Genomic DNA, 10260 nt, shown 5'->3' on the forward strand with positions numbered 1-10260 from the left:
CTAAAAGGCATTAATAGGACAGCTGGGAGATGCCTGAGGAATGCTATACTCTATTACAAGTCCTTGTCAATAGGCTGCAGGATATAAAGTAATTTAATTTTGTTTACATTCCCTTTGCCTGTTTCCCACATCCTGGTGGAGGGGAGGGTGATGTTAGGGCTCCAGGAAATTGACTTATGGGTCTCTGGAAGTTAGGTGATTGGTTAGGAAATCTTTTTTCTTGTAAATCTCTAAGATATTGGTAAACTGATGAAGACTCGGGTCCTCTAATTTTTATCAGTTCACTGTTTGTTTTTCCTTTCCCTTAGCTTTCTGGCAGCCAGAGTGCCTGAGGAATGCCAGCCACACACAGCCAACCTGGGGGTGGGTATGGGGGTGGGCAGTGGAGTGAGGTATCAGCTTGTGCTCTGCCCTCAGCTTGCCTTCTGCTCCCTGATCAGTGGGGTAGCCAGATCAAACATTGTTTCTGGGTGTGGCTGTGAACATGTGTGTTTCTGGATGAGATTAACATTGGAATCAGAGGACTCATTAAAGTAAATTGCCCTCCCCAATGTGGGTATCATCCAGTCCCTTGAGGGCCTGGATAGAACATAAGGTGAGGGAAGGTAGAATTCACCCCTTTTCCACCTCATTGCTTAAGCTAGGACAACTGTCTTCTGCTCCCCGCCCCTGGGACTCCTGGGTCACAGACCTTCAGACCTAGACTAGACTCTGCACCACTGTGATGAAGTTCTAGAACCCTAGCTTATCTTATTTTTTTCTATGAAAACTACTGTCATCAGAAAACCAACTGTCATTTGCATTTTTAACAGGGGCATCTTAAATCTGGACAAATAGAGTAAGCAAGATCAATAACCTCTGAACATTTTTGCTCTATAGAGAAAGGAGTGCAGGTCAGGTTCAGGCATACAGGTAACTAGGTTTAAAGTTTGACAAATTTTACGTATTATTTCTGGCATATCTGTAAGTATAGTCCAATATTTAATTAGTTGGCCTACATCATCCATTGGTGGCCTTTGGCTTCTAAGACAAATCTGGACCTGATGTGACATCATTACAGTCAAGGACTGTCCCATAGTGAGCTTTGAGGCTCTTTTTATGAGGAGGGCTGTTCTAAGTTTCGCTAAAGCATCTGTTTGCAATTGTACCTCAACAGAGGTGACTTCTAAGATAAATATGACTAAGGGATAAAACCAATAAGACCTTTGAGTGGTCCAGCCTTAACAATATCCTGATTACAGAGGATCACTGGCAAGTGAGAAAACTTGTCGAGATAAGGGGAGCCCGCCATGCATCATCCAATCCACTCATAAACAAAGTGGGGTCATCCATTATCTCCACAAGTCCATAGTTAATCCTATGGAGTGTGGTATGGTGGCTTTTAGGCAATTTCATTATCCCAGCCACACATAAGGGATTAGTTAAGTTATACAATTGTAGGGGAATCAATCCCATTTTCCAGTTGTTTAATCATGTGCTGTGGGGTCTTGTTCATATATCCACAAAATAATAAGATCGACTAAATATGCTATTGTGCAACTTTTCTGAAGTTTACCTCAAATTGTTTAGCATAGGTAAACAAACATTTAAAGACAATCAAATCTAGAATTTAACATCCATAAAGGTGTGTTACTAAAACAATTTTTCTCTCTAAAATAACCCTCATTTACAGAGATAGCCAAATCAGGACTAATTCACTTGTGAAACAAGTCCAGTTTTAACAAACTTGGCCTATTATTTACATAAGCTCAGCAAGAACAGTGAGTGTGATCAATAGATCTTTTAGAATCTGCTTTGCTGGAACTTTGTATAAGGAATCTCTAGGTTGAACTTTTAGTAGCCTCTCCGGGCCAGAAGCCAAGCCACATACTTGCCATCAGGCATGCCTGCAATACCTGTTAATTTGGGCGAATGCCTCTTCTGAGTCTCCGCACCTACCAAAGAGTGACATTCTTTACTCACCTGGTGAGGCTGCTGGGAACTCTGTAAGCAAGGTATCAGGCCAACAGTCCCAAGGGGCTTTATGGCTCCAGGTTTCATAAAGTCAACCTTAGTTCCTTTAAAGCTATCTGGTCATATCTGAGTCTATGCATGTCTTTCTCAAATATGACATTCCAGCCAAAGCCTTGGTAAAATAACCCATGTTTCCAATGGTGTCCTGTTAAAGGAGAACAGATTCTTATTGAACTTATGCAAATGACTGATTGCTATGGAAGAAAGAATACTTAACTGAGACCTTTTGGTTTCAGAGGGTTCAGATAGAGAGAAAAGTTGAATGCTTTGAGCACTTTACAAATGAGCACTTTTCCATCTCTGTAAAGTTACAGATAACTTAAGAAAAAGTATCCCTAGTCTGGAAGAGCAAACATTAGAGAGAACCAGCAATGTTTAAAATAAGATAAAACATTAAGAGACACAACACTATAATCTTTTAGTCCATTTAGTCCCATGTTACTAATTCTGGTGAATGCGGCTTTAGTCAGTTCTGGAAATTCTTACCCATTTCAGTTTTAGGATTTTCAAGTATATCAAATATCTTTATTTGTCCTGAAAGTCCTTTATAGGAATCTCCTTGAAGATAATTTTACAAGAGAATTAAAACAATTATAAATGACAAAAACTCAGAATGGATATGGTTAGAGCTAAAGAGACATGGGAGTTTACAAGTTAGCTGCAAGGAAATCAGGTTATTTCTGTACATAACATTTCCATAATTACAGTATCAAGCGATGATCTCTCAAAACGTTAATAAAACTTTAGGAAGTGCGTAGAATCTCTAGAATAGTTATAGCATTTTCCCAAATGTAACCCAAGGTTTATCATTGGTTCAGTAGTACTTCATGAGCAACTTCACATACCAAGGAAAAGCCTGAGTTAAAGAGATTTACAATTTAAATCTTGTCAACATTTGCTAAAATCTTAAAAAGTGTTGAAGCACATGCCTAAATATAATTAGGGATGTTAAACACCTGATAAAACTGAACATAGAAACTCGTTTTTCTGGGCAGGCAAAGAGAAAACCATTTACATTTTCTTAACAGCAGATCAATTGATCTAAGAAAACATTGTCCTTTTGAACAGAGACAATTTCAGTCTTGTACCAATGTACCTTTCATGAATGTACCATTCATTTCAATCTTAATCCATTCTTGACTATAGCTAAAATTCCTTTTCTGAAGATTTCCCTTCACAAACCTTCTACACTTTCCTTTGCATTCAGGTTTTGTCCCAAGTCATTTCTTTCTAAACAACCATCTCATTTAGGACAAAATTACCTTCCCTTACCTTCCACAAAATGTATTCCCATTTCTTTAAGTCTTTCTTACATGTCTCCTACTTTCCTACATACAGAGTTTCCCTTTATTTCCATCAGTCTTAGTTACACTAAGCAGAACTTTGTATTCTTAGAAACACCTTTAGTTATTAACCAATTGTGAACTGCTACACAACAGAATTCTTCAGGTGGCAAATTTATGAATCAGTTAAGTGGAAAACAAGTTTACCAGCAGACTTAAATACTCTTACTTTGCAGTAAGAAGTCAAAAGCACAAACCTACATCCAATAATTAATGACTTAGCATTTTATCCTGTTTGGTTAAGATACAGATGTCCACAATTTAATTCCATTTGTCATCCAAGCAAAACTTTAAAACTTTCAGGTTACCAAAGACTTTGAAAGCTACTTCAGCAATTACCCATTAGAACTTTGAGACAGACAATTAACCATCAGTTTAGTCATTTCTTTGCTAAAAAATTTTAATAAATAACACAAGCTTATTTGACCTTCAGTAAACTTCGATAGAATAAAGCTTCACATTTACTGCTGTTAACTTCAAAGATGCATCTATCTTAATTAAACCAACAAACTTAACTTAGTTTCAATAGTGATTTACTTTCCACCTGGGCCCACTCCACTTTGAATGTTTACCTGAGACATGCGTGGGAAAATCTGGAGTGGGGGTGTTCTTCTTGCTCCTTGACAGTGAAGAGAGAAGGAGCCGTGGTGCATGATCTAGAAGCTAGTCATGCAGGCTGCACGCACCTTGGTGCAGAAACAGAAGGGGAAAACAGAGGAAACAAGGTGCTGCCACGAGGCAGAGTAGGGATTCCCGGTTTCAGAGCTCATAAGCCCCAACAGAGAAGCAGACGCCATGCTTTCCCACCAGCAAGGGGGGAGGGGTTAGGCAGTCCAAGTCAGGCCAGAGAACACAGGGAAACTTCCCCGAAACAAAGAGAGTTTCGGCAGCTGCTTGGGAATATTCCTTATAGTCTCTGTCTCGAGTTAGACCAACCCCAGTTGGCTCCAGTTATAGCCATTAACACGGGACGTGAGTGAGGGAGAAGCCCCCACATCTATTAAGAGAAACAGAGAAATAAAGCCAGAGTCCCCTTTGCTAGGGATGGCCCAGCAACCTGGGTTTACTAGAAGAAGGCTTATTTACGTAATTACCATCCAATATGTCAGGAGAAAGTTTACTAGCTGACTCATATTTGGGCAAACACATTCCACAGAAGCCCCTTAGTCCTTAGTCTGGGGTCCTGGTGTAGAGCAATGAAGGCCTAGGTATGAACAGTGAAGGTATCCTAGGTCCATTTGCCCTGTTTCCTGCAGAGGAGATCTAACTGATAGATCCCACTGAGGCCATGCAGTGTTACAGGAGCTCAGTCCTTTCCTAAGTTTTGCAATCCAAATTATTTCCAGTGGGTTAAAAGGCACCCCAAGGTAGAGTCCTTGGGAAATGAAGAAGCCTACTCAGGCCATGCTTCCAGAAAAGTAAAGAAGGTCCATTACCAAATCCCCCCTGACTCCTGGGTAGCGTCCCACGCAGGATATGTCAGAGGTTCCTGTGTGTCAAAAGCGACCAGAGGCGTCCCTCAAGATATCGCTATTGATCACCATCCTGCCTTCCCTGGGAAGACATTCCTGCCATAAAAGGCCCTGGAGGGGTGCCGGCGTCCCTCTACTTCCCCATCGCATCCTAGGCTGCTGATGGGTGCCTGGTGAATGGACTAAAACGCTTGTGCTGATGAAGTTCTAGAACCTAGGTGAGGTTTGGTGGGCTGAGGTCCGGAGCCGATGACCAAGAAAGAATTCTTGAGACATCTTTGGTGCAAAATGGTGGTTTATTAAAGCACGGGGACAGGACCCGTGGGCAGGAAGAGCTGCTGCCCCGGGTTGTGAGGGATGGCAGGTTATGTACCCTGCTGTTGGGGGAAGGTGAGGGGAAGGGAGGGTTCAGTGGAGTTTTCATATGCTAAAGAGGGCCTACAAGGTGCCAGGATGTTCCAGGCCTGCCGGAGGCCTTGCTCTTGCTGCTGGATCAATGTTGTCTTTAGACCAGCCATTAACATTAAGATCTTTGGGAGACTTTTTGGTGGGGGTCTCACAATCCTGCTATCAATCTTTGTTAGTGAGATTTAGGACATTTGTAAGCCAAGGGAGACTCCTGTCTAGCAGGATTGTGAGCTCTGCAAGTTAACTATTTGCTTATTGTTCATGGCAGTCAGGGCTGCCTGAGGGATGCTACACATATGGAGGGGAGCGGATGAAGGGGGGGGTTCAAGGCGCCAGCTTTTGCTTTGTCCTCAGCCAGCTCCTGCTCCCTCATCAACTGGATTCCCTGTTTCTCTGGCCTTGAGACTCGAATTCAATTACACCACCAGCTTTTCCTGGTCTCCCATTTGCAGATGGTAGATGGTGGGATTTCTCAAACTCCATAATGATGTGAACCAGTTCCTTATAATAAACACCAGCTACCCCCCCCCCCAACACACACACAGTTGGTTCTGTTTCTCCAGAGAATCCTAATACAAGACCCCAGGCATCCACGGAGCAAATATTATACTCATCCTTCAGTGAGGCACCCATAAGGTACCTGCCAGCTGCAGCATTTTTCTCCCAGGAGGTTAAACCTAGTGAGGGGACCAAGAACCGGAAGAGACTGAGGAGGGATAGACTCAAAGCCAAGTCAAGCTTGAAACCAAGCCTCCCATTAAAGGCTAATCTGTCCCACTGAGTAGAGCTCCAGCAAGGCTTAAAAGAGGCACCCTTTGTCTTCCAGGCAGGCCCTGGTATCCATAGCCTAGAGGACCATCCCACCAGAGTTGGTCCTGAATACCTGCCCCACATAGAAGTCTCATCTCTAGGTAACGCTCTCTCTGTTCAAGGCCTTTGCTCTTGCTGCCTGAGCAGGTCCAATGCTCCCTCCCTTTCCTCTGCCCCAAGCAGAAAGTCTCCTGACTACCCAGAATAAAGGGATCCACAGACATCTCAGGAAAGGGTGTCCTGCAGAACACTGCCAAGGGCCACGAGATCCCCACCCCCTGCCTCAATTTCCCCATGCTTCTAATGGGGTCCTCAAGACACTGTGGATACAAAAGTCAATGAGTCAGAACCCATGCCCTCAAGGCAGTGGGAGAAGGACTTTAATGTGCAAACCCAATAGTGATGCTGCAGGAGAAGAGACTAAAGGTATAGGAGGGGACATGGCAGTTCTACCTGGTAGGTCATATGGGGACTATTGACTGGGCCCGTGCCTGACCCCAGATGGAGATTCAGGATCCCAGGGCCTGAGTCTGTGTGGTGCTTGAAAGAAGAGGAAGCAAAAGCAGGGTGTCCGCCTTGGGGGTAGGAGTGGCAGAAGTTCCTCCTGGGGACCTTGAGCCCAAGAGCCTTCCGTCCTCCCCTGGTTTCGCTCCTGTTGGCCTTAGATAGAGGTGGGACCAGGAGCAGGATCAGGGGCTCAGGGGAGGGAGAAGATGAGAAGGTCCAGAAGGGAATGTCTAGGAGGGGAAGAGAAGAGGAAAAAGTGGAGATGAGAAAGGAGGGAGTGGGGGGAGCTATATTCCTGCCCTCTCTCTGGCTGGAGGTAGGAATGTGCAGCCTGTGAGTGCAGTCAGATACTGGAGCTCCAGCTAACTGCCCTCTGCCCGGGAAGAAAAAGAGAGTCCGTGAGCCCAGCGCTGGCCAGCAACAGTCAACTGCTGTTCTGTTAACCTGTGCCCCTGTGAGACATCTCTGCCTTGTGCCTTCTGCCCCCTGGTCTACTTGCTTGCAAAGGCTGCTTTCCACAGGACTCCAGTTACAGGGAACCCCACCCCACCCCCAAAGTATCAGCCAGCAGGGCCTCAGGATCTCATGGTTTCCTGAGATGGGGAACCTCAGCAAGCCTTCTGTAAAGCTAAATGATGTGTGTTGTTTGAAGCCACTAAGCTGGTGGCACTTTGGTCCAGTGGCAATAGGAAACACACGTTCCCCCGGGGGAGCAATGTTCTTCCCCTCAAAGTGCCCGGATGCCGGTCCCTCTGATCTGCCCTAAAGCTCCCTGTTCCTGGCAGCTGGGCTCAGGTTCCCTTTTGGCCCGGGGAGGAGTGGTCACTGCCCTTCTCTCTCCACTCTGACCCAGCAGAGCCCCAGGCCTTGGCAAACTGGCCAGGCCCTACCTGCTGGTCCACAACTGCCTCGCCAGTGGGACACCCGGCTGGACTTGAGATGGTGGAGGGGGTCAGAGATGCATTCAAGCCACCAGGAAACCAAGGTGTCCTGATGAGGGTGTTGGTTTCAAGATGGGTAAGACAGTGTTCAGCTTCCAAACCTTAGAAACACCTTGGAATCTACTATGGACAGCAGGAGAGAATCTCTGTACCATGGTGCAGGGCTGGCCAATACATTAGAACTATTTAGCTTTCCAGAGGAGAGTAAGGCTGCAGTGAAGGACCAGGGAGGGAGTTGGAGAGTATTCCTGGGGGGTTGTGCTTCCTCTCCAGGATCTCCCCCCAGGGTTGACTGGTTGCATTCTGGACAGGCAGAGCTAGACATGAGTCCCCTCGGGTCCACCTCCTGGAACTTCCCCTAGTCTGCTTCTGGAGCTCTCTTCTGCCCTTAGAGCTGAGCCCAGCCTCCTAAAACCTCCAGCGCTGCCTCCTTTTGGATGCTGTGAGCACTAACCGGCCCTCTGCCCCAGACCCCAACTCGCTGTTGTCCTTGACTTCCTTTCTCCCGAGAGAGCACCACCAATGAGCTGGCCAAGCCTCAAAACCCCTTCCCCCAGGGCTGTTACTGGACCCTGGGCGGGGACCTTTATTTTTTCCCCTGCCCTGTTCACAATCCCACCCTCCTTTTATCCTATTCCCCCCATCTTTTCTAGAAATTCTCCACTTTTCTCCATTTTCACAATGCTTTTTAAATGGGTTTGCTCTGTGCCTTAATGCAAGGAGCGTTGTTCTCCTGGGTCAGCCCTGTTGGGGTCCTTGGATCCTTCTGGGAGAGTGCCTCAGACTGGGAGCTCGGCTTTCGCTATAGCAGGAAATTCCCCAACTATAGTTCAGTTAGCACAGAGGTGGTGCCCCCAGGAATCGCCCCCGAGGGGTCAATGTGTATGCAAATGAGCTTAGAACTGGCCCGCCAGATTGGTGCCTCTCTGTCCCCATGTCCAGCCAGAAAGGAGCTCCCACAGGCAGACTGGTGGCTCCAGATTGAGGACCCCGCTCAGGGCGCTGTGCCAGCCGCCTGCCTTCTTTCTGTGTCTGTCCCATTCCTCTCTCCCGTAATCCCCATTAGCACTCTCTGAGTCCCCTTCCGTGCTCCCTTTGGTTTCTTTCCACCTTTGCCTGTTCTGCACCCTCTGCCCCCCACCCTCCCATTCTTAGTTGCCAAATTCTCCCATCTTGGCTTTCCCACCCCCAATGAAACAGATCTGTCCCAATGTTTAAGAAACAGGGCAGCAGACAGCGCCCCCGGACCTGGATATTTCCAACTCACATTGCAAAGATCACGGGGTGTATGTCAGTGAGCGCTCCCTGGCCTGGGTGACCAGGACACCATCACTCTGCCTTAATGATCCCACAGTCTGTCCCAGTCTGACGCTCTTCTAGGGCCTCACTCATTTCCGGGGGGTGGGGGGCGGCCCTGGGATGCTCTGAGAATGTTAGCACGTTCTCTTCCCAAGTATGCTTCTCCTCTTCCAAAGCAGAACAGAGGGATAGGAGGGAGCAGAGTCCTGGGCACCTCTGGGCCTTTTAGGTTTAGGAATGAATGAGTGTGACCTGTTTCCCCACCCAGCTCCCCTGGTCAGTGGCTATTTCAAATGCGAAGAAGTTGGAAGTGATGAATCCTATATCTGGTTGGTGATGAGGAAAAATGGGGGGGTCCTTTCACACATCACAGGAGGAAAAATTTTCAGACCCTTAAAAACAATTTGACAATGCCTCATAGCATTAGAATATATCTACCCTTGGGCCCTCTGCTCTCATTCCTGGATATCTATTCTGAGGAAATAACTAATTAAGATCACATACAAGGAAGTTATTGCAAAAATCCTGGTGTTCCTCAATAGTGCGGGGGTACATTGCAGTTTCTCTCCCCCTTGGATTAGCACCATTAGGGTTGGTAGGATTAGGGTGTGGGGATTAGGGGTCTGGTGAGGACCTTAATGTTAGGATTGGAGTTAGGGCCTTAAATTTAAAACCTGAAGGTTAGAACTTGGTTTGGTCCTTTAGGGTTAAGGTGACACTCAGGATTAGGGTCTTAAAAGGAAAGTTCTAGATCCCTATTAACTGATTCATGCAGATCTCTTAGGTGTGTTAAGAGGCAGAGAAATATATATATTATAATGCTATTTTTGTAAAACAGGTGGTAACCAACTTTTTCTGTGTGCCATTTATGTATATACATATACATTCATTTGAGAATATTGTTAACATTGGATAAATGCAGGGGAAGAAGGGGGGAAAGAAGTTGGTTTTTTGTTTTGTTTTTTTGAAAGCTGCATTGTAAAAGGCGGCATACCTACCTCTTTTGACTCCACTGACTTAACAGGGAACATACCTACCTCTTTTGACTCCACTGACTTAACAGGGAAATAAGCACTGGTCCCCAGGCTTCCCTTTTTTACCTGGCTCTCATCTGCCATTCTGTACCTACCCACTTGTCCGTGGACACCTTGGTTTATAAGATGTGGGGTAGCCACATCCTTCAGGAAAGATCCAGGCCCTGCCTCTCAGGGCAAAATGCAGCATCTCAGATAATAAACCTAATGCCTCTGGGAGAGTGTCTCACCTGCAGAAGCCAGAGCATTGTGCTTTTCAGGAGACCATTCAGAAGTGGCAGCAGGGGAGACTCCTGCCTCAGGTCAGCATCTACCCCTCCAGGAACCCAGGATCTCTCAAGCTGTGCTAGACACTGCCCTTTGCACATAAGCCATGTGGCATTTGGCCTGTCCTCTGAATCATCCATTATATCTGGAGGCCCTGAGCTGAGGG

At 46.2% G+C, this 10260-nt stretch overlaps 1 long non-coding RNA gene across 1 annotated transcript in view; it reads right to left on the reverse strand.

Moving 5' to 3' along the window:
• LOC309861125 overlaps nucleotides 1-2276 on the reverse strand; it is a 61723-nt gene extending 59447 nt beyond the window's left edge. The window contains exon 1 of the long non-coding RNA XR_014309770.1: nucleotides 1556-2276. This is a non-coding gene — a long non-coding RNA (uncharacterized lncRNA). The remainder of the gene's footprint in view (nucleotides 1-1555) is intronic.
• Nucleotides 2277-10260: the final 7984 nt, after the last annotated feature.

The sequence above is a fragment of the Mustela nivalis genome (assembly GCF_964662115.1).
Source record: "Mustela nivalis genome assembly, chromosome: 3".
NCBI classification, from domain to species: Eukaryota; Metazoa; Chordata; class Mammalia; order Carnivora; family Mustelidae; genus Mustela; species Mustela nivalis.